Genomic DNA, 21,306 nt, shown 5'->3' on the forward strand with positions numbered 1-21,306 from the left:
AGACTAAGGACCAAGGGATCAGGAGGACGACAAGTGTAAAGTACACAGAGTTTACGAAAGAGGGCGTCAGGTAAACAAGGTAGGAAATCACTGTATCACACAAATACTAATATAGTCACACAGTCTGCACCTGATCCTCACCAATAGGGGATGAAGAAGATGAAAGAAACCTTAACAGAAGTCCTCTCAACTTCTTGAGAGTGGTAAAAGTAAGGTAAAATCATATTCCCCTCTTTTCTTGAAAGTTCTCTTCATGCTTGAAAAGTGTAATTCTCAAATGGAGTTGCCTTACTATATTCCGCGATTAATAATTAAAAAAAAAAAATCATCAGCAAAGGTATTCTTCCATTACCTGCAGAATAGTGTCACCAACAGGGCCGGATCCAGGATTCTCTGAGGGGGGTGCACCAATAACTACCAGTACATACGAATTAAATTTGAGTTTTTTAAATGCCTTTAGGCATCTGTGATGTGAATGAGGAATTCCTTTGGAAATGCTAAGTGTTTGCTCTCGATGAATTATTTTCCCTCAACCTTCAGAAAATTGACTTAAACTATTTATTTTGCAAAACTCACTGCTAGCTTCTCACTTTAGGTAGTGTATATTTACAACGAAGGGGGTGCACGTGCACCTTTGCACCCCCCTTAAATCCGGCCCTGGTCTCCACCTAAGTAGCATAGACAGTAGGTGCAACAATGGGAAACGGTAATGTATTCAAGAACCATTGTTGACCCTACATTGAATTTGGTCCCTTTGCCAAATATTTTCAACCAGTGTTACTTCCAGATATAGAATACTTCTGGGGGGAGGAGTTAGCTAACAACCCCTTTCCCGGAGCTAAGATCAAAATAAGTTGCAAACATATGTCAATATTGTTCTCCCCATTGGTCTAGTACTTAGCTTATGTACCTCTGGTGAATGTTGTCCCGGGTTCGATTGCAGATGGGAGAGCAGAAGAGTTAATTTCACCATCATTCACTTACATTAATCACCCGTGTTCTTTAGCCTAAAAGCCAAAGTCGTGAAACGTTAAACTGACAAAAAGAAAAAAAAAACTTGTATTTCAAATGCCACTGTTTTGCAGGCACATCTTTATGTAGATAGTGTCACGCAATACAGATTTTGATCCTCCCATAGACAAATTTTTCTGAAAAAGAATAAAAGAGCCTGTTTGGAACCAACTCAATAGTTAGCGTAGTCCCTACGAAAAAAGTGAAACTACGATTGGGTATGAGCAATGAAAACTGATGGATATATGATGGCGAATTATTGTTTGGCCAATATTCACTTTACACAAAGTTGGACCAATGTATTTTTTCCTCTTTTCTCTTAATCCTAAGGAAAAATTTCTTGTTGGTTTACTATTTGATTTATCTCATCTTCTCAATTCTTTTCCACACTCACATTGCTTTGCGTCTCTCATACGTAGTGTTCATGCCTCTGTCCCATAGATTACAGAATTCCGCACGATAAATTATGGCAGCTCCATCATGGCTATATGGGGCCTCATTCCGTAACGGACTTTGCAAAAATTTGCTGGTCGCAACGCAATGCAAAATATGGAGTAACAATCAGATTTCTGGGCTTTCGGCATCTACAGCCATGTTAGCTCATCATGAATTTATGAAGTTCCTCGCTGATTACACTAATCGGGGGAATTCAGAAGGAAGGAAGGAAGGAAGGAAGTGGTCTGCAATGATCGTCAGATACCATCCCACATTTGCCTGGTGAGAATGAAGAAAAGATCACTCAGGATGGCTGGCCAGAAAACCCTTTTTTACTTTATCGACTTTTCGACCGAGTATCCCCACCGGAATCATTCGCATGAAGAAAAAATGCAATAACCATTTAATTATAACTTGTATGGCTATTATCGCAATCTAAAATGCAAATTTTGTATTGCGTTGACACAAACCATCACGGAATTATGTCCACGATTAGCGTACGCGTCTTTGGCGCAGGAGACTCGCGTTCCATTCTCAGTGAGAACTCAACTGCTTTGGATCCCACATCAAGCTGTAAATTCGCGTTTCATATAGCCTCTCTGCTGAAAAGGACGTCTTGTATGCAGCACTACTTGTAAGAAATGACCAAATTAGCGAAATGTGGAGTATTCCGCAAGCAGCTTTACAATATGGCATATGAGATATTAACGCCGCTCCCTTTCAGTCTAACCAGATAAAAAAAAAAAAATGAAAGTAAATGACAAACAAAAACAGTGGAAACCAACGAAAAATATGAGAAAATCCACGGATGCAATCATATCCACCACAACAAACTCGCATGTTCTGAGATCGAACTAGGGACTTTTACATCAGAGGTAGCGCTTTACCGCCGACCTAAAAATCTGCATATACGTGTAGAACACATGCTTGTCTTAAACTATCATATATCAACGTGATTTTAATTGAAAATATATAAACAAAGAAGCTCTTGTTCAGATAAATAAAAATGAATGAAGTTTATCTGAAAAGAAATGCACATACAGCTAAACTGTAAACTTCCAAAAAGATAGTGGCGGATTTAGCCCGGGGACAGGGGCCTAGACATCCAGTCTTTGTATGACTAAAATAATTGAAGGTATCATTTATATATTTTTGAAAGTTTATAGTAAGCGTTCTTTTTCTTCTTCTTCTTCTTCTTTATTGGAAAATTTTTGAAATATAGATATGGTTTCAGTTCTAGTTTTTCTGTTATGCAATGTGTAAAACAATACTTGAGGTCCACAATTTCAACGTCCAACCTAGCTGTTAAGTTGGAAACTTCTGCAGGACCCATGAAAAATTGTAAATCAATTTGCAAACACAGAATCGACGAATTAGTTCTTGAATGGATCACGTTTGTGTTGTCACTGTGTGCTGGTAGTAAAATGTAAGGAAATAATAATAATAATAAAAAACAAAGATATACTTTCTCTTATTTTACAAAAAAGATTTTTTTATATATATATATAAAGCGCAATGTCTACGACTTATTTATTCAAGACTACAGGGAGACAAATAAGCAAGCTAGTTTTTATAACTTCACATAATTTCCCCGTTTTCCACTGATTTACCTCCTTCTTCTCTTGTAGTCGAAATCTTTAGCATTAAATTTCTAAGTGACTATTCTTCTTCTTACTGTGGGATTTAGTCCAAGCAAACTACACCTTCCAGGCCACATAATTCTGCTGTTAACTCATTGTCGACCATTTCTTGACACCTCCTTTTCCCCCTGTGGCGTTTAATTGCTAATTAGTATTTCACGTCTAACTGGAACTATGAAAGGAATGATTCATTTTTTATTCAAAGTTCCTGTCAATAAAGGCGTAAATGGATTTCAAATTAAAACGATTTGCGTAAACTCATGAAATACTTATCATAGTCTGGGTTCTGCCTGGACCTGCAGTTTTACCTTCTAGACCCGCCACTGCAAAAAGGATTATCTTGAATCTAGATTTGATACAGTTCGTAGTACTAGTTAACAGCCCCAAATAAAACAGCCACACAGGTTTGGGGGAGGGCTTGAAAATGTTAGGAGGGGCAAGCCATAAAAAATTCTCTTACAAATATCTATTTTTTTTTTTTTTTTTTTTGGTATTAATAATAGCATTTTATGTTGATGTCTGAAGGGGCCACGAAAAGTTTAGGGGAGCCAGGCCCCCAAGCCCTCCTCTGGTTGCGAGCCTGCTAGTTAACACAATAATTAGTGGAAATAGAAATAACTTCACATACTGGCATGAGATCAGTCAGTGTTTTACTATAAATATTTCTTTACATTAAATAATTCTTCCATCATGTGTTTGTAATTACAGAAAACAACATGGCCTAAAGTAGAGCATTAATAACAATTTATGAACACAACGACGTACACAACAGGTAGATTTGCACGATAAACAAGAAATATCGGTGTCCTTTGAGTATTAAAATTCCTCAGTTAAATATTTTACACATAATTTCGCATATGTATTCCAGAATTAGGCATCCAATGTTGTTATATTTAGGCAGTTAATTTTTTGTTTCGTGGGAAGCAACACCATCGTCTGCAAAAAAAGAAAATAAAATTTAAAAGTCAAGTAATTTTAAGTAGGTTCTAAGATTCTTTAATCTAAAAATACCTGATCTACAGGGTATCAATGAAGTCTATTCAATGTAACAGAATTTAGTTACAAGGAAATTCTTATATGTTGAGCTGTATGGTTTGTGGCAAAAAAAAGTCAAACGCATAGTTTTAATACAATATCAACGTTGTACACTCATGTCCAAAATTATTGTCGCATGTCTATAAATATGTTGTTGTAGGAATATAATTTGATAACGAATTCGCCCGTTATTTCTTATAATGTTAGTATGTGTATAATCGGCAAAGACATGTTTGTGGCAAATTTCATGTCAAAAGAGCAGCAAATCTATATATATAAAAGAGAACGCACAAAATCCTTTGTCCGCTCATCACGCTAATACGGCTGAACCGATTTCTTTCATTTTTGGGGGGTTGTTAGGATTTGGACCCTAGATGGTTTTTATCATATCACTTTAATTTTCAATTACCAGTGTCTTGAGATAATTGACCAATCAGGTGTCAATACGTACAAAAAATCCTTTGTCCGCTCATCACGCTAATACGGCTGAACCGATTTCTTTCATTTTTGGGGGGTTGTTAGGATGTGGACCCTAGATGGTTTTTATCATATCACTTTAATTTTCAATTACCAGTGTCTTGAGATAATTGACCATTCAGGTGTCCATACGTACAAATCCTTTGTTATTAGTTCATCATAGGTATAAAAATAAACGTATTTATATGCAACCCGCATGACCCTGTGACTCGGCGGGTTAACATAACTGACAGGCGCTATAAATCACTTGAAAGCGAAAAAGTAAAAATTATCTAAGTAACAAAGTTTATTGCGTTCCGGGATGACCGCAGCGAAGCGGGGCGGGTTGGGGTGACCGCAGCGAAGCGGGGCGGGTTAACATAAATGACAGGCGATATAATGTTAACATTAGTGCAATCTTCTATGGTTTTTATCATATCACTTGAAAGCGAAAAAGTAAAAATTATCTAAGTAACAAAGTTTATTGCGTTCCGGGGTGACCGCAGCGAAGCGGGGTGAACGCTGCTAGTAAGAATAATAAAACGAAAACAAAACTTTCTTGTCCATTTAGCAACATTTTGTTTTACTCATTCCAATTTTCGTATTTATAATTTTTTACCTATGAAATTTACCAAAAATATTCATTTTCCGGTTATACACATAGTATCAGTATTAAAAGTACCCTACAAAATTATTATCGAATTATATTCTTACAAGAAGACAGTTATAGATATGCGACAATCATTTTGGACCTGAGTGTACCTCCATATAGCGCGATCTTTATCGCCCGCACTGCTTAAAATGAAATTGGATTTCGCTCTAAGTCTTGTATATATACAACTTGCTAGGGTTCCACCAATAATAGCACCTCGCCTTTAATCTTTGTTTCCAGCGTGTGCATTCCGGATACGCGTGTAGTTGTATAATTTCTGATGTGGAGATAATCTCAACGGAAAAGTCCAAACGATGATATTTCATGACCGTGGTGGCCAGGATATATAGCCGTCGTGTCCAATCCACTGTCAGGAAGTGTTTTTATTAGGGATGCGCACGAAACGAATCGAGACAGGATTTTCCTGAAAAAATTCGAGTCGAGACACGGGTCTTTCAATAGAGAAATATACATTTTTCGAGTCGAGACATCACTTTTACAACACATTTTCGAGACGAGACAGCCACAAATCTTGTCTCGTACGCATCCCTAGTTTTTATTCAATCTCCAATGCGGCGAGCGTCATCTTGATGGAAAATGTCATGGGTTTTAAGTCACCTAATTGAGGCTCTAAGAACTTTTTAGTTTTTTGAGTGACAAAAATAATTGACGCTATTATTTATATATTTTTTAAAGTTTCTAGTAAACGTTACATTTTACTCTTTATTGTAAAATTTTTGAAACATTAAACATAGTTTCGTTGCAGTGTTTCCATTATGAGGTATTTCTATTCTGAATACTTGCACCTCCGTGGCTAAGTGGTTAGCGTACACGCCTTTGGCGCAGGAGACCCGGGTTCGATTCCTGGCGAGAGTTCATGTGGTTCGGATTCCACGTTAATCAGTAGGTCCACGTCTCATATAGCCTCGCTGCTGAAAAGGGACGTTAAACTCAAAATCATAATAACTTATTCTGAATACTTGAGCTTCACAGTGTCAACGTCTAAACTGACCATAATATTCATCGGTAGAGAGTTAAGTTGGAACTTCTGCAGAAGCCATGAAGAATTGTAAACTCATGATATACCTATCATAGTCCCCCAGTTTTTACCCTCTAGATCCGCCACTGACTATTATTCTACACTCGCTCATAAAGAATTGACCAATAACTTCGTTATGGATCAAGCCGCACCAGAGGACTCACAACGACATAAAGATTTTATGATCTCTATTCCCTGTTCAGCGTAAGCTCTAAACTCCGATAAACAAAATATTTGTATCCTTCCGCTTGTCACAAATACGATTGGCTAGTAATGTATCACTCCCACTCCCCACGGGGAGGAGCAAATTATACACGTGCATTTTGACAATACTGTCTCGTGTTGTCCAGATACTTACAGCAGTAGCAGAAAACGAAAAAGAAAAATCGAAAGATTAAAAAAAAAAATGAATTTCGCTGGTAAACAATTGTTGCTTAGTGAGTAAAGGTTTACGTTGTTGGTATTTCACCACAACACTCGAGAAACCGGGATTCATGTCAGTCGTCTTTCAGGCTTGAAAGCAGAACACGCGTCCACAGTTGAATTGGCGCCATAATTACTGCGCATGCTTAGTGTTTATTTATATTGTTTCATTAACCACACTCGATTGCAGTATCATTAGATAATCCGTATTATATTTTTGTCATTTATAATAATGTAGCAGTTCTATATGGAGCTTCATAGTAAAAGTAACAATCAAATCATATGAACTACTTTACGGAGGAGTACATGCGTCGGTAGGACAACAGCAAATTAGCGAGATTTAAACGGCGTGACAAACATCTTGGCATTTGAAGGCGGAGCTCCAAGTTCCCTTTAAATGCTGCTAGCAAATGAGAGACCAGCGGTATTGCAACGTTTATTTTGTACACATCCACGTCTATCCCCTGTCACCTGATCGCGCTGTAGTTTGTCAGCTTAGCCATAGCCACGCACTTTACCACTTGGCAACGTCGCGTCATAGCTTGCGTTTTATTCGTTTAGCTGAAATGAAAAGATGTTTGTCACAGGCTTTAGTTCCACGTGCCTTTGTTTATCGCAGTTTAGAGCTTAGGCCGAACAGGGTTTAGATGCGTACATCATGCTGTTGTCTTCCCCATGAAGTAATGTCATCTGAAACTCATCTGTTAAAAACTAGATTCTCGCCATCGATCCGACGAAAAATCAAAATGACGAGATTAAGCCATTTAACGTCAAATATTGCAAACTTAGCGGGCATAGTTGAAATGCTTCCTTTACAGTCCGTCCACGATCTTCACTAATATATATGGTCGCGAAAAGTAAAACACACTATCGCTCTCCTTGAACATCATATAGCATGTAACAGTGTTTTGGTAGTCATGTAGTTACCTACATTCACTGCTGCAGTTCTGAAGTACAGTAATCGACGAACAAGTCTCATAAGAACAGAGAGCTTTTCCCTGAGCCGACACCATTATCATACCAATTTGTAGTGCCTGCTAAGCAGCCTTCTTGTGGAAAATTACTAAAAACACTACAAGTTTGAACCTCTTTTACCACAAACTGTACATTTATAATTATAATAGTTTTCATCTAATAATTTTTGTGACGTTCGAATGACTATGAATGTGGTGTATATCTTATGCTGTACGACGTGAGGTTATGTATTCATTTGCCTTGATTAAAACACTTCTTGGAAGCAGGGTAGCTCAGTGGTAGAGGCTTACTCTGATGCATGAAGTTTGAGATTCGATACCTGGCCAAGTAATTTTGTGGTGGACAACATCGTGTCCGTGGGTTTTCTCGGAATATTTCAATTTTCTCTCACATTGTCATTCTACCAATTTTTCCATCATCATTCACTTGCCTTAATCACCCGTCTTCATTACCCTAAAGAGCATGATAGTGGAATGTTAAACAGAAATATATCATTTTAAAAACTCCTAAACCTTGTCATGTTTCGTTTCGAAATTCATTCCTCTATAACAGTGGTTCCCAAGGCTTGCTCCTTTTGGGGGCGTGAGAAGCAAGCAAATAAAGCGTCAGCTACTGATAGAAATAAACTACATTCCTAATTACAAATATTACAAATGTTGTAACAAGGGGGGCGTTAAATGAAATACGGTACAAACATAAAATATAATAATTGAGTAACAACTGTGGCTTCATTAAGAACATATTAGTGTCAAAAAATAATACTTGCAAAATGAAATCTCTCAGTTTAACGTCCTACGATTTTGTCCTTTAGGCTAAGGGAGACGGATGATTAACGCAAGAGAATGATTATGGAAGAATTGGTGGAATGAGAAAGTGGGAGGAAATGGGATACCATGAGGAAACCCACGGACACGATATTGTCCACCACAAATTTACTTGGTCGGGGATCAATCCAAAGATCTCACTCATCAGAGCTAAGAGATCCACCACTGAGCCACCCTGCTCCCAAGTAATGCTGCACTACAAGGGAATGCAGATGTATTATTATTGAAGATTTGAGGATTTCAATGCTGCATCTGAAACCCCGGGAGGGTTAAAAAAAAAATAGTGTCTGACCCATGAGTGGAAAAAAAGGATGCGTGAAATATGCAGGGTTTACGAAGGGGGCGCCAGGAAGGAAAAAGATTGGGAACCGCTACTCTATTGCAAATGGAAATGGTACAATTCTACTATCACTTCTAGTTTCAATATTAATCTTCATAGAGCAAAAGGGATGATAATACGAGGCGTGTTCACAAAGTAAAATAAAAATACTAAAACAGGTTTGTTCAAGCAAAACTTATTTTTTACATGAAAGTGCATACCTTAAACTATTTTTCAACATAGTTTCCAGAAATGTTCAAAAACTTGTCAGAGCGGGCTATCAACTTGTCCAAACCTTCTTCAAAGAAACATGCCGCAAGTAACACAAACATAATTCCACAGGGTTATTTGCGTCGTCGTCACTTGAGCTTGCGCTTCAGGTGCAGGGTTCAACCCGGTAAGTCTCTAGAATTTGAAGATGAATTCCGACCAGCGTAACGTTCCTTGCATTTAAACACCAGATAACAGAACGATTCTCACAGTCGGCGAGTTCAGGAATTGTTTTAACTCTTGCAACAACTCAACCACCGTACTAGCGTCAGTAAAGAGGCAATGAACCAGTGAAACTAGCGAACATGTGCCGAACGCCGACACTAGCGCCGCGGTTGCGTTCAAACGAAACGGTGCATACTTGAAGGACGCTAGTTACTTTCCGGACAAGCGTCGTAATTATTATTATTATTATTATTATTATTATTATTATTATTATTATTATTATTATTATTATTATTATTATTATTATTATTATTATTATTATTTGATATTGTGACTTTAGTGTCCCAAGTATAACTTCCGCCTATAATCTTATTCCTAGATTGCAACTGAAGTCAGATCTATGTCTTCCGGTTTCAGTATTCAATTTGGATTGTTTCACACGTAATATGCAATGAAACACACTTTTGTTATTCAAGTCAATCTCCTAACATACTCATTTAATTCGAAGTCTCTTTCAGGACTTTTCTTCTACTTAAATGTTAGCATTCCGAAATTCTGAGCGACAAGCTCCGGTTCGATTCTTAGTGGTTGCTTATATACTTATGACTTCACCTTAAATTAAAATTTATGTTTTACACTGCTTCTCCATTGAAAAAGAAAAGATGTTAAACTACAAAAGAATCAATGGTGGCTCTCAAGGGAAGGTATGTCGCTAAAAATTAACCCTATAAGTGGGTAACCCGTCTTAAGACTCTACAATATGGGAACTTTTCCATAAGATCTGGCAATTTGTATTCGGAGTAAAATGGCGTAAAAAAAAGAAAACTGACTTTTTGGGAGAAAAATGCTCATTTTGTGGTTCGACTCGTATTACGTACTTAAACACTTAAAGGGGTTAAATTTCGTTGCTATAAGCTACGAGAAGAAAGCTTCATGTAGCTTTATAAAGCTGTGTAAAAGAATTAGTCCATTAGACAAACTTTCTTCTCTTATCTTATAGTAATAAAACTGAATTTCTGGCGACCCACTTTCCTTTAAGAGCAGCCGCCACTGAAAACAACCGATATGTTTCTTACCTTTTATTTATTTTTTTTTCTTGAACTCAATATTCTCAAACTCCAAGGGTTCTAGTTCTTTGTCTCTGTCGTCTCACATTGCCAATGTCGAACAGAACTGGTCCAGTTTCTTCAGACTCTTCTTCACTGCTACTGCTCTCAACGCTGCCTTTATCTTGACCACTTTCCACGATTATCGATGCACTGTCTTTCAGCCCTGCACTCACTCGCTCTCCCACACTACTCACACCTTCGATCACGTGTTTCAAGATACTTTTGCTATCATTATTATCGTCACTTTTTGCCCCACTGTTCGTTTCAACCTCCTTATCAGACTCTTTCTTTAATTTCTCATTTCGATCTTTTACTTGTGTATACAGTGTACTAAAAATTCCTGCGAAAAGCTCACTGGTTACATTAGAATTTCCTCCGCTACTCAAGTTTTCACTGTTACTCCTCCTACTTCCAACTTCACTGCTCAATCTGTCTATAATTTCCTTTAGACTTTTGTTTTCTGTCGAATTCATCGCAAGTAGTTCCATGAATTTACCATTGTCTACAAGTTCCTTGAGGCTTAGGTTTTCTGTGGATTTCATCAGAAGGCTTCCGATGTCCTCAGTTGTACCACTACTCAACATGTCTGAAATCTTCTTTGAACGTTCATTCTCTGTTGAAATCATCGAAAGTGGCTCTTCTATGTTCTCGTATTCTCTATTAGCTTCACTTTGATTTTCTGCTCGCTCCTTTGACTTATCAGTAAAGTCACTTTCAATTCTTGAGTCTGCATCTACATTTTCTGTTGGAGTATTTGTCGGGTATGGAACAGCAATCCTTTCTGATGCGTTCGATTCCCCCAGTTCGCTGTTATCACTTCCTTTTTGTGATATTTCAGCTGCAGTTGTCAAATCTTGCTCTAGATTTTTCTTACTTAGGTCTCCTATTGCAATCTCCACTTTTGAACTACTTTTGGAACTTGTTTTGACACTTTCGGTACTGATAAGAACAGTTGCTGAAATTTCTTTACGCTCCATATTGCTACCGTATTCAGATTCCATTTCTTCGTTATTTTGTTCATCTCTTAAGTCCTCAAAAGCTGTACCATTCCCTCCATTTAAGTCATCGTCAATTAAATCTTCACTTTCCATTTCTGCAAAAGATAAAATCTTATCTGTTGTTGACTCTCCATTTCCTTTATCACTATTATTCTCAGCTTCGCCTTCATTATGGCTGTTACTTGCAGTTGTTTCTTCTACACTCCCGTCCTCTGAAATTTTACTTATCATTTCGTCACTAAGATAATCTTTGATAGTAACATCTTCAATTGGAAGACTCATTGCTATTTCATCGTCTTTATTATCAGTGACCTCTTCCGGATCATCGTTTCCATGATTCACTGGTTTTCGTAAGCCTACGTCACTCGATTTGTCTATGTTATCGCTATTTAAATGTTCTTTCGATTCTGTGTCCGCAGGAGCCAAAGTAGTATCAATTGCTGTCCCCACAGAAACATCAATCAAACTTTCTTTCTCTTCATTTTCATCCACTTCCTCTACATCTTCATTCTTCTGATTTTCTTCGTTAAGTTTGTCAGTACTCACTTCGCTTCGGCCTTCCACCACTTCATCGTCTAATAAAGCATGTTCTGTATCCTTAGGTTCAAATAGACTTGTTTTATCTTCTTTATCACTATTGCTTTCTGTTTTATCTATTATTTCATCAACTCCAACTTGGGTTCCTTCTTCAACCATATCAACTGAACTACTGGTAGTCGTATTGCTTAAAACTTCTCCTAATCGGGAGTTGGTACTTCTTGAGTCTTCTGAAATTTCAGCTAAATGTACTTTACCACCGTTTTCAATGTCTTCATCCAACACCATTTCACTGTCAACTTCTTTTATTTCACTCATAGTATTGTAATTATCTTGTTCCAACACTATTTCACTATCTACTTTTATTTCACTCATAGTATTGTCATTGCCTAGTGCACTTGTCTCACTTTTCGTGCTTAAATTCGAATTTGTATCGAGATTCACGGAAGAACTATTTTCCGCATTCTCTCTCGAAATCTCTTCTTCTTCGTACAAACTTATATTCTCGAATACCTTGCTTAATTCATCTTCTATCTCATCTTCAATTTTTGAACTTTGAAATGTATCCATCGCGTAACTTGAAACTTCTGCATTACTTTCACTCATATTTAGTAAAGAGCTAACTTTATCATCACCATCATCTCTACCAGGTTTGGGCTCGCTGGTAGCTTTATTTCTCAATTCCTTTTCTTCATTTATACCCTCAAATTCACCGTCCTTATTGTAGAAAGTTGAATCATCCTCTGTTTTTAAACCCACGCTTTCTGAAAGAGTATCTTTTCTACTATCAACTTGCTCTGAATTTGCTTCACCTTCACTATCATTTCTCTGTTTTGAGTTATCTGTTCTTTGATCATCGCCTTCTGCTTTATGTTCGCTGGACTTCTTTGTTACAGTATCTTCACTTGATCCTGTACTTAGAGGTAAGTTTAATGCACTACTTTTACTTGTATTTTCGGAATACATATCTATATTCCCCTCTTCATCCCCTTTCACACTGACATTTTCAGTTCCTGAGTTATTTTTTCCTACACTATCTTTTCCTTCTTTTCCACTTGTATCACCCGAACCACCATTATTTTCATCAGCAAAATCTGAACTATCTTGTGTTCCACCACTGTTAAACGCTGAATTTAACAATCCTATATCAAATTCTACATTAGATCTATTTTTATCACTAGTGTCATTTGGCACTTTTGAACTCGCGTCACTTGTGTTTGATTCTAAGGCACTGTCACTCAATTCTTTAGTTGTTTTAGTTTCTTTCCTTGCGGGACGGATATTAAATTTATTAGTGTATTCACTAATATCAAACACAACATTGAACTTTTTATATTCCTTTACAGATTCATCCCTTTCGTCTACAATTTTCGATTCCTGTTTATCTTCACTGATTTTCGTCTTCTCATCACTTACATTATTATTCTGAACGTTCTTCGCTTGGTCACTTAACGACTTTCCATCACAATTATTTCTAGGGAATAGCAACCGCACAACTGTAGCGTTTTTCCAATCAATATTAGTTAAATTAGACTCACTTAACGCAAAAATAATTGGTAAATTTAAGTTACTCCTAGGCTGTATCCCATTTACAGCACTTTGCACAGAAGTATCATTGTTACCTGCTGAACCAGCCTGAAGATCACCATCGCATTCTGCATTTTGATTGGTGTCGATAATAATTTGAGATGTTCCTTGTTCCACTGTTTGTATACTTCCATTGTTATATGTAATTTGAACACAAGGAGATTGTCCAGTCTTAGAACATGGCTGCGCTGCGATTAGAATACTCAAAATGGGGCTAATTAGCATCGAACCCATGATAGCTACGTCCACAAGACAGTATTTACCGACACTACTTCATGTTTGTTAACTGTTTCCATCAGTTCCCTCGGAAGAATTTCTTTGGAACTTAATAAACGAAAACTCATTTGAAATCATATATGAATATATATAAGGAAATGATAAGATGCATTGTGTTAGGCACGTTTTTCCACAAGGAAAAAAAAGGAAGATGAAAACATACTTGTGAAACATACATGAACATATCTTTTTTGGAGGAAAAATGAAGTTCCTGACATTTCAACTGTTTAATCATTTTGAAACCAAGGATAATTTCACAAGAAATACAGAAAGAACCTCTGTTGATACTTATGTTATGTTTAATCAGAGCGATCACCAGAAGCCAACTTAACAAATATAGGCATTCTCTCACCAACGTTTACATGTAAATGGAATTCTTTTGGGAAAACAACGCATATTTCATTCTACTGGAATTCTTTCACATATCTCTTCCGTGTCTGCGTGAGAGAAACACTTAGTTGTCACACGGTGAAACTCGAGAAATACATAAACGCGTAGATGTTACAGGTAGCTTAAAAATTATTTGGCGTTTGGCTCACAGCTACTTCGCTCATCGCTCATACGTTCTGTTCTTTGATGTCAATGATAGCGTTGTTTCTGCAATTAATAATTTTAAAAAACTCAAGGCGGTTTAAATTGTCATTTTTATCGTCATCTGAATGAAACATTAATTCATTTGTATTTTACACCATTTGCCAGCGAGGTTATACAGGGTGTTTCAAAACAACACCTACATTTTCGAGATGATTCCTGACACCAAGATAAGACAAAAAGTATAAACCTACCTGCGTGCACAAATGCTTCCTTTCGGAGTTATAGCTGCCGAAACATGAAAAAATAAAATTTAAAGATCCATAACTCCGAACTATGGGCTCTACCGTAGTCGGGTCAAGACCTTATTTAGAAACTAGTATGTGACCTCTCCAAATATCAAAGTTTCAGAATCCTGCGGTACTTCCGCAATAATTTTTATAGAGGAAGTTAGTGAGTACTTAAAATTAAATGCCCGCAGTCAAACTGCCTCTATAAAAATTGTTGTGTGAGTACCTTAGGATTCTGAAACATGTATTTTTGGATAGCGCACATATTAGTTCGTAAATGAAGTGTTGACCGGACTAAGGTAGGTCCTATCATGCGCGCCGACAAGGTTGGTGCTCCGGGGCTCCAGCACCCACACAAATAATATTGTGGATGCGGCGCATCTACAAGATTTTTAGTTTGGACTGGGTTTGAACCCGGTGTTACCGACTGAGCTAGGACAGCCCCAACTTATCCTTATAGTACCGGTATATTTTACTTTATTACAGCACAGTCCTTTATGACAGTGTTCATAAAAGATTTTAACTAAAAGGAAATCAATCAGAAAACACCGAGACCTTCCTTGAAAACATATAACATGTCCCGTCATTGATATGCACCCACATAAATTTTGGAAAGTCGGCGCCGTTGGATCTCATAGTTTTGGAGTTATGGACTTTTAAAGTTCATTTTTTTTTTAATGTTTTCGGCAGCTTACAACTCTGAAAGGAAGCATTTGTTCACCCAGGTGGTCTGTACTTTTTGTCTTACCTTGGGATCAGGAATCAGACCACGAACGTTGTCGGTGTTGTTTTGAAATATCCTGTATAGTACCCGATCTAGGCATACAGCTTGAAGTTGGATCTGAACTATAGTAGGGCGTTCCATACTCTTCCACTGGGAATCACATCCGGAACCTCAAATTCAAATGAAAGACGTACACTCATGTCCAAAATTATTGTCGCATGTCTATAAATATGCTGTTGCAGGAATATAATTTGATAACGAATTCGCCCGGTATTTCTTATAATGTTAATATGTGAATAATCGGCAAAGACATGTAAGTGGCTAATTTCATGTCAAAAGAGCAGTAAATAACAATAAAATGAAAATGAAACATTGTTGTCCATTTAGGAACATTTTGTTTTACTCATAATTTTCGTAATTATAATTCTTTTCCTATGAAATTTACCACAAATATTCATTTCCAGGTTATACATATAGTAACAGTATTAAAAGTACCTTGCTAAATCATTATCAAATTATATTCTTACAAGAAGACAGTTATAGATATGCGACAATCAGTTTGGATATGAGTGTACATTAAAAATTATAATGAATAAATTGAAGTGCTTAACAACTTTTCAACTGCTTAGCCGTGTGATTAGCGAGCTACTTCGTGCTCAGCACAGAATGTATATACCTCCGGTGCGGAAGATTCAGGTTCGCTTCCGGCTAGAGGTCCTACGGTTCGCACCTCACGTTAACCCTTAACGGTTCACTATCTTTTCTGTCTGTTTCCGGCACTGCTTGCAAAACAATATATCCACAGACTACCTTCCGCGTAAAATTTACCAGAGTTGTCACCAGGAAGCAATAGCTTCTCTGGATCGCGGAAAGCATGTACACAAATAACCACAAGGAACAATACCTAAAAATAATAGTCTTCAAACGCAATAGTCAAGATCAAAACATGTGTAACCAAATGGTTACGAAAACTCGTTAAGGGTTAAGCTGTAGGTCAGAGACCGAGTGGGTTAATGAGTCAACAGGCCGTGACCCTCTGCGACCTACCACCCACCTTGATCACTGACCCACTCTGATCCACCGGCCTACTTTCCTCGGTGCCTCCCTTTTTCTTGGGGCCACGGTGGCTCAGTGGTAAAGCGTTCACCTCTGGTGCTTGGGATCCTGGGTTCAAACCCTGCTCCCGTCAAGTGAACTTTGTGGTGGAGAAACACCGTGTGCGTGGGTTTCCTCTCGGGGTTCTCGCATTTTATCCCACTTTCTTCATTCCACCATTTCATTAATTTCTCATCATCACGTCTCCTTTAGCCTAGCCGGCATAACAGTGGGACGTAAAACTCAAAAATTTCATTTCATTTTCCCTTTGTCTTCCTCTTTCATTTGTTTCTATTTACTTACCTGTGATGAGTATGTCTAAGTAAAGAAAGAGCTTCAGGCACTTTTCGATATTGATATTTGTAATTGTAATAATAGCAATAGGACTTTCTATTTGGCTTTCAACACAGTCAAATTTTACACCTTTTTTTCCTTTACGTTAGCTTACTTTACCTTCATTTGACACTTCCAAATGTTATCCTATTTTCCACTGAAGGGTGTCTCTAATTCAATAAGGAAATAATTACATATGCTAATTAAATTGAAATCCATCGTAATATGGCCCATCACAAACACTTTACCATTTTATATCGTAAAGGTCAGATCCACCGAAATTGTAATAGAGCGGTGCTTGAGTGGTTGTCCGTAGAAATTCAAACTCCGATTAGTGATAATTTCACAGCCTTGTTTTATTACAAGTGTAAACTCTTTAGTCAGTGGAGAGGAAGGCGTAGATAATGGGTCAAAGTGGGTTATGATGGGTGGTGGGTTGGAGTAGGTCGTGATAGGTGGTAGGTCATGGGTCAGAGTGGGTCCCGGTGGGTGATAGGTCAGGTTTTCATTGACCTACGCCAACCTTTGCTGTATGTCTATGTTTTATATAGCTTCTGAGACGTCCAAAGGTGTCTTCGGATTGAATACTACGTCTCTGTCTGGTCGACTCGCATGGGCCCAGTACGATTCAGTACGGATATATGAGTATATATATACAGGGTGTTTCAAAATAAGACCGACAAGGTGATTCCTGATACCAAGATAATAGAAAAAGTATAGACCAACCTGGGTGCACAAATGCTTCTTTTCGGAGTTATAGGCTGCCGAAATAATGAAAAATTGAACTTTAAAGGTCCATAGTTCCCAAACTATGAGACCTACAGTAGTAGAGTCAAGACTTCACTTAGGAACTAGTATGTGCGCTATCCAAAAATACGCGTGTCAGAATCTTGCGGTACTCACGCAACAATTTTTATAGAGTGAGATTGGCTACGGGCAAATAATTTGAATGAGTCACCAACCACCTGTATGAAAATTGTTCCGAAAGTACCGTAAGATTGTGAAACACGTATTTTTGAATAGGGTACATACTAGTTCCTTAGTGAAGTCTTGACTCGACTACGGTAGGTCCTATAGTTTTGGATCTATGGACCTTTAAAGTTCTTTTTTTTTTCACGTTTTCGGCAGGCTGTAACTCCGAAAGGAAGCATTTGTGCACCAAGGTGAGTCTATACTTTTTGTATTATCTTGGTGCCAGGGATCACCTCCCAAACGTTGTCGGTGTTGTTTTGAAACACCCTGCATATACTATAAATACGTACCTTACGAGCAGAAAAAAACAATCTGCAATCCAACTGCACATGATATTTGAAGGAATCTTTGTTACTTCCGGAATTCCCATTGAGCTCCTTTCCTCATATCTAATCTTCCTTCAACTTCTTTATCTAATTCCAGCACACAGTTTGCGTATTCTCAATGTTTTGTGCCCACAACTTGTTCAATGCTAAATATTTTATGCTGTCAGAAACAATTATTGTTCACTATATCCTAGGGTTGGCATATTTCAGAACTGAATGTCCGGGACGCTACGAAATTACGAGAATCTTTGAAATGCTTAAAACAAAAAGAAGTGTTATATACTAATTTACTTTCTTTCATTAGATGGAGTTGTTCAAGTATTACGTAATCACATTTTTAGTCATTTTAGATCTTCTCCTGCCTAGTTAAGCAAACGTAAGCAGATGATTTACCCCCTCCCTCCTGGTAAGCATTTTTTTTTTAAATAATTCTCAGGATCTATTATGTTTCGTGGCTTTCAGAGTCTGTTTTAGCTCATTTAAGATGTGATGTTTCCTTTCACACGTTTAGTCTTTTTTTTTTTTTTTTTTTTTTTTTTTGTTAAGAACGATTAATTTATTGGCAATATGTTTTAGGGGCGTTTGTTTCTTCAATTGTCACCTTCCTGGATTATTGATTAAAATATTTCAGAAGCAAGATCTAAATTGAAACAGAATACTAAAGATAATAAGATTGAGTAGTAAAAACCTTTGTCCCTGGCCCAATGAAACGAATGCTTCGTTCAATTTCAAAGTTGATAATTCGTGAACGTAATTAAATCCACATTTTATGTATTCATAAGTTTTTTTTCTCAACTTTTGAATTGCTATACTCAGAAGTTAAATAGAATAATTATATACCTAATCCTACGAAGAAAGCAAACTAATATATTCCCTTCTCTTCTCCTTCGCTGAAATCCGGGACGTTTAAGCGTCCCAAGAAATATTGCCGGGACGCAGATCTTGATTTCGTGACGGTCCCGGATTTTTGGGACGAATGCCAACCCTACCATATCCTGATTTTTTCTTCTTTCCATTCCCTATTAAACCTTTTATTTCACCATCATACCATTGACATGCCATCATTAGCAGTTAAACAACATGGAAGAAAACCAGAGCTCTATCGTGGGTAAGTGGTTGGCATATGCACCTTTGGCGTGGGAAACCCAGGTTCAATTCCCGGTGGGGCTCATGTGGTTCAGATTCCACGTTAAGCTGTAGGTTCACGTCTCAGATAGCCTCGCTGTTGAAAGGGACGCTAAACTCAAAATCCAATCCAACGAATGAGAAACAGCCGCCAAAATAAAATTGCTACATCAGCATCAAATCGATTTATCGAACATAGAACACAGGCAAAATTCAATATGGATCGAACCAGGGACTTCACCCCCCCCCCCAAATAGCCTAAGCACTCTACCATTGACTCACCGTGCACAATCCCTCACTCCCCTCCCCCGCCAAGCAACATAAGAAATGCAATGCAAATTCTACACTGAGAGTCAAAGATTGCCGTTTTACTAGTAAGGAAAACGTACGCAGAAATATAGATTTTTAAAAATTTTATTAAAGTTTTATGCTCTTTTAAGGAAAGAAGCTGTATCAAACGGATCGCGATTTGTTCAGTTTTAGTTGAAAAATCTTCCAGAAGAAAGCAGAGGAGGACGCGTAAAGATATGTATATCACGAGGGGATGAACTCTAATGACAGTAATACCTTGGAATCCGAACTTAATCTCTCCCAGAATCCTGTTCGAGTTCCAAAACAACGTATACCTTTTAAAATAGCAGAAACTTTGACCCACGAACTACGAATTTTCAAAATGATTTTAACAGCACATACACCAGACTTTAAAGCAAAAATATTAAGAAATAACAACAATACGATACAAATGAAATTCTTAAGCTCGTGGCAAAAACATTAGGTTGCTGCAAAACACGCACAAAAGCACACAATTAGAAGGGTCAATCCATACGAAGTGGCCCAGAGGTGGTTGCTCGACCAACTCCGAAAATTATAGGACTTTGAGGCTGACGAGCCTTGTGTATGAGAAGGTCAGTAACACTATTCACGTTGTCGTACGTATAAGTGTTCCTGAATGGCGACCATCTTTGTTGTCGGTGAAGTGCCATTTTTCGCATTTGCAAGCGTTTACGGAAACAATTGCTCAGGACGTACGTATCAGACGAGCTCCAAACAAAAACGAAAGTTTAGAGGAGAGACTGAGGTACACGGAGAACATTACTCTTGCTTCTAAATAAATATGCAGGGTTGCAAACCAATACATGAAATCAGTACAAAAAATAGAGAAAATTACACTTTTAAAGGGTCTATATTTTGGAATGACATAAAGTGGGGGGCTCATAAGTTTCATGCTGAATACTATTGCATGTAGATGTTATATTTGAGTTTTACGTCCCACGGCTATGCCGGTTAGGCTAAAGGAGACGGTGATGATGAGTAATGAATGAAATGGTGGAATGAAGAAAGTGGGAGGAAACGGGAGAACCTCGAGAAAACCCACGCACACGGTGTTTGTCCACCACAAAGTTCACTTGGCGGGGGCTGGGACTATTGCATGTAGAGTCTGTAGAAATATCCACAACTATGATACTACGGCACCATAGATTTATGGGGGCCGAAAGTTGAAGTTTGTGATTATGATGCCATGTTTGGGCTGTAAGGTTTCAGGAGGGCAAAGTGCTAAAAATTGCTGGTTAGGCCACAAAGTAATTGTGTATGTGAATAAACTATTTCAAAAAAAAAAAAAAAAAAAAATCAGAACTGATATTGCATTGAGAAAAAAGTGAGGACATGGTAAAAACGCGAAGAAAGCACACGCGTGACGATGGTCTTAGCCCGGAAAAATTTAAATGTTTCATTCATGATACATTACATTCATTTTTAATTCTGTCGAATGTCATACATAGGGTCACAAACACCAACAAACTGGCTTCTTATAGGGTCATGTTGCGGGTTTGCCCGTGATTTGAAAACGGTTTCGTACTTTTCAATGGCAAGACCTTTCAGACAATATATATGTTTTCTCTAGGTACTTAGTTCCGGTATGGAATCATCCCTAGTAAGTTCTATCGTCAAAGGGATATGATAAAAACCACCCCAGGTCAGAACCTTATCTATGTTGATAATTTGATTAAGATCGGTTTGGTGGTTTAAGCGTGATGAAGTCTCAGTCACTTTTATTTAATATTTTTATATTTATTTATTTATTACATATATGTCCCCTCTTCATCTCCCCTACATTGTGCCGTCAAAGTAAAATGATGAAAACATCCCAGGTCCGAACC

At 37.7% G+C, this 21,306-nt stretch overlaps 1 protein-coding gene across 1 annotated transcript in view; it reads right to left on the reverse strand.

Annotated features, from left to right (window-relative positions):
• Positions 1–3,751: 3,751 nt before the first annotated feature.
• LOC145682397 (uncharacterized) overlaps positions 3,752–21,306 on the reverse strand; it is a 260,717-nt gene continuing 243,162 nt past the window's right edge. The window contains exon 4 of the transcript XR_014130892.1: positions 3,752–4,022. The gene's annotated coding sequence lies outside the window, so the exon portion shown is untranslated. The remainder of the gene's footprint in view (positions 4,023–21,306) is intronic.

This window comes from Thermobia domestica, chromosome 3 (assembly GCF_964235325.1).
Source record: "Thermobia domestica chromosome 3, izTheDome1.hap1.1, whole genome shotgun sequence".
Classification (NCBI taxonomy): Eukaryota; Metazoa; Arthropoda; class Insecta; order Zygentoma; family Lepismatidae; genus Thermobia; species Thermobia domestica.